This window comes from Phocoena phocoena, chromosome 9 (assembly GCF_963924675.1).
Source record: "Phocoena phocoena chromosome 9, mPhoPho1.1, whole genome shotgun sequence".
NCBI classification, from domain to species: Eukaryota; Metazoa; Chordata; class Mammalia; order Artiodactyla; family Phocoenidae; genus Phocoena; species Phocoena phocoena.
Window position 1 is genome coordinate 45620931 of NC_089227.1, and position 4439 is coordinate 45625369.

Here is a 4439-nt window from a genome sequence, read left to right on the forward strand (position 1 = left end):
TTCCCTGTGCTGTACAGTAGGTTCTTGTTTGTTCTCTATTTTATATATAGTAGTGTGTGTATGTTAATCCCAAGCTCCTTATTTATCCCTCCTCCCCTCCCTATCCCCTTTGGTAACCGTAAGTTTGCTTTCAAGTTCTGTGAGTCTGTTTCTGTTTTGTAAATAAGTTCACTTGTATCATTTTTTAGATTCCACATATAGCGATATCATATGATACTTACCTTTCTCTGTCTGATTTACTTAGTATGATAATCTCTAGTTTCATCCATGTTGCTGCAAATGGAATCATTTCATTCTTTTTTTTTTTTTTTGAAGGAAGGTAATCCACTTGGTATTTATAAAGCATTAAATACTGAGGAACTTTCATAATTATGAAAACTGCTTAAGAAGTAGTGAGTTTAGCATTACAAGTACAAAAAGTACTAATGCCTATAGCTCATCTCCTGAGATGTTAGATTAAATTAAAAAGAAAAATTCTGAAAAAGAGTAAACTCTTGGTCTTGTTGCTTGGGAGAAAAATCTAAACTTTAGAGGCTAGCTCAAAAGTCTATCTTGGTTGCAGGCTTCAAGTCTGGTAGGAATCACAGCTGCTCAGTTGAAAACCTATTAAGAGTAGCAGCAAGGTTAATGAAGAGCAAGCTAAATCTCCTCAGAATAATTCATGCTGCCACAGATTTGCTCTGTGGACTTGGAGATGCTGCTATTCACCCAGCACTGGGAGAGGGAAGGCGCACAAATGGACTCACAGTTTTGGATGTCAGAGGAGCTGAAGGACTGGTTAGGGAAACCATCTCCTGGATTGCTAATTGGAGCTTTAAGCGATGCAGAGGATTGCTGATTCCAATTTCTCTCTGGATCTCAGTGTCTGATAAAGCAGACATAATGGCACCACTCTTCATATTGGCTCCGCAGGCTGCCACTTACCAAGCAGGCATTCCCAACCAGAGCTCTAACCACACGACTACAGTGGGCCCATTCCACTGGGCAAAAGGTAATCCCTTTCTCCAAGCTTCTTCTAGAGGTTCTTGCTTTTTCCTCAGTCTTCTAGCCTCAGTTTGAATTCCAAGTTTGCCTATCCCCAGGGACTCCTGAGCTGCAGCTTCAGTCTCCATAAAGCCTCGGAGCTGCCCAGGTCAAGGTTTTTCTTTTTTACCAAAACAAACGTCCTATTGAAGACTTGATTCCTTTCTTCTTGGGGGCTTTGTGAAGAGAGTCTTGGTGGCTGTTGGCACTGCCAAGCCCAAGGCTTTCAGGCTTGAGGGAGGCAGTTAAACTACTTAGGGCATCATTGCGGTAGGAAGAAGGGAGGGTGTGAGTCATCCTTTTGGCTCTAGGGGGAGGGGGAGGAGAAGTTTCACATTTAATTGTTGATTTATCCTCCCGACCATCTTCTTCTACCACTGCAATCTTTCTCCGATGTTTCCTTAGATCACTTGGCAGTGTCGTGACTCCCATCCGATCCATTTCCCTGGCAGGACTTCGAGGGGTGAGCCTTGGTGTTGAGTGTCCACTGGGGGGAGATGAACTGGCCAGTGAAGAAGCTGTAATCGAGGCAGTGATGGAGGTACCTGGAAGGACCCTTGCTAAATTCAGGCCTTCCAGACTCACACTAGCCACTCTGTTCTCAATTTCTTCAGCATGTAACTCTACATTGTTTTTCTTCCTGAATTAGTCTGATTTCTTTGCTGATAGCGTCCAGTTGTTCCTGAAGCATCATGGCTAGAGTCTGGGCATCAGAATGACCACGTGGAGAGTGAAGATCCATTGAGCTAAAAATCGTTTCTCTTTCATCATCATCAATGTCAGACGTTTCTGTGTCACTTTCGTCCAGTTGTTCCTGAAGCATCATGGCTAGAGTCTGGGCATCAGAATGACCACGTGGAGAGTGAAGATCCATTGAGCTAAAAATCGTTTCTCTTTCATCATCATCAATGTCAGACGTTTCTGTGTCACTTTCAAAAGGGTGGCTGCTTAGCACTCCAATTTGTTGTGTTCTATTCCATTCATGATCCCCAAGAGATTTCACCTTTGGCTCATCTCTCCGCACACCCATGTGACCTCTCCTTGGTCTTCTTATTACTTTGGTTGTTCTGTAATCAGACTGGCTGTCCGCTAGGGATCCAACAGAATACCGCAGCTCAGCTGAGGTGTCTAGATGAGTTCTTGATATTGTGGGTTCAATTAAAGAGTCAGTTCTCATTTTCATCTGGTCAAGTTCAGATCTCAGCTTTTCAATTTCTTCTGCTAATCTTTCCTTATCATGTAAAGATTCTTCCAGATTCTTTCTGAAAGTTTCTGATTCTTGAATTAAAACATTCCTCTCTTCTAGAGCAGCCATTCGTTCCTTTAAGTGTAGCTGTAAGCGTTTGTTGGATTCAGTCAGAAGTCTATCCACAGTATCGGATAATCTTTTGTTGTACTCCTCATTCATTTTCTCTCTTTGCCTAGCTCTTTGAAGTTCTTGATTTTTCTCTTCAATTTGACCTTCTAGATGCCTCATAAATTCTTCAATGTTTCCATGTCTTTCTTCAGCCTTTGTTAGGGCTGCAATTCTCTGAGCCAGTTCAGCCTCTACTTCAGGTAAGCTCTCAGCTTTTCCCATAGTTCGCTGTAACTTTAGCTCAGCCAGCTCAAGACGCTCTTGTAACTGTCTGTTCTTCTCTTCCATCTGCCATAGGATGGCCTCTTTATTTGCTAACTTATTTTCTAGTTTGTCATTCATGTCATGTATGGAGGTAGATTCTCTCTGAGCACTGAGGTAACGCTTCTCAAGGGTCATGATTCTTTCTTCCATATCTTCCTTCTGTGCCACGGCCTCCCTAATGTCCCTTTGATACTTAGTGTTCCATTTCTTCTGTTTTAATGAGACCCTTTCTTGCTGTCTCTACTTCCTGTTCTAACTCTCCAGCTTGAGAAGAAAGGGTTGCTAAGCATTCTTTCATTTGGGCCATTTCATAGTTTTTCAAGCAATTCTTGTAGTTCAACTACAAGACTTGTTTCATCAGTTGAGTCTATAGAGCCATTGGACAAACGCTTTTCATGGACTTTCTGACTTTTTTTCCATCCCTTCAAGATGTTCTGACTCTGTGGATCCCTCACTTGATGCCATTTTTCTTTGTATATGAACATTTTGTTTATGCAAAGCAGCAGTCTCCTGATTAGCAGCAGCTAGTTCTTCTTCCAGTGCAGAGACTCTTTCTAAAGAAACCCTCAGTCACTCCCTTACCTTTCATCCAAGGCCTTGAGGTGCTCAAATAAAGATTTCAGTGACCTGAGAACCTCAACTTCGCTGGACATTCCATAGGGGGACAGGGCTTGTCACTTCACCACTGCCATTCTTAGTGACCTTTCATATCGTGACACAAGGCACTCCAAATGCTTCAGTAACAGTCTTGTATTGTTTCTTTCAGCTTTAAGTTCAGAAATTTCTTCTTCCTTTTTTAGAAGTTGTTCCCTGCCGGCATTTAATTCTTTTGTCAGTGCAGCAAATTCCGGTGGATCAACCCCCTTAGAACCAGTCAGCCCTCCTGTCAGGGATTCAGTATCCTGCTGGTGTTGGAGGGTCTCCTGCAGAGGCAGGGGGTGGCTGTGGCTCACTGCGGGGACAAGGACGCTGGCAGCAGAAGTTCTGGGAAGTATCCCTTGGCATGAGCCTTCCTGGAGTCTGCCATTAGACCCACCAAAGAGCCTTGAGGCTCCAGTCTATTCCATTCTTTTTTATGGCTGAGTAATATTCCATTGTATATAGGTACCATATCTTCTTTATCTATTCATCTGTTGATGGATATTTAGGTTGCATCCATGTCTTAGCTATTGCAAATAATGTTGCAATGAACACTCTGTATCTTTTTAAATTTTTTCCAGATAAACGCCTGGAGTGGGATTGCTGGATCATATGCTAGTTCTATTTTTAGCTTTTTAGGGAACCTCCATACTGTTTTCCATAGTGGTTGTACCAATTTACATTCCCACCAACAGTGTAAGAGGGTTCCCTTTTCTCCTCACCCTCTCCAGCATTTATTGTTTGTAGACTTTTTGATAATGGCCATTCTGACTGGTGTGAGGTGATACCTCATTGTAGTTCTGATTTGCATTTCTCTAATATTATAATTAGTGATGTTGACCATCTTTTCATGTGTGAGAACTGTTACTTTTGAGCATAGTCCCGGGTACTTGTGGTAGAGAAGAAGAAATTCTGAAAATAAATGAGCTAAATATACAACTTTAAGAAGTTAGGAAAACAGAATAACTCTAAGGAAATTAGGCAGGTCTAATTAATAAAGATAAACATAAGTGAAATAGAAAATAAAGATTCAGTAGACAGAATGAGCAAAGCCAAAATATAGTTCTTCAAAAAGAATAAGAAAATTGACAAACAAAACTGAAAAAGAAAAAGGCATAGGTAAATAATTTGGGAAAAGGAAAAGGAAGACATACAA

At 41.5% G+C, this 4439-nt stretch overlaps 1 pseudogene; it reads right to left on the reverse strand.

Annotated features, from left to right (window-relative positions):
• Positions 1-704: 704 nt before the first annotated feature.
• On the reverse strand, positions 705-4188 carry LOC136127904 (liprin-alpha-2 pseudogene; annotated as a pseudogene).
• Between the last annotated feature and the right edge of the window lie 251 nt (positions 4189-4439).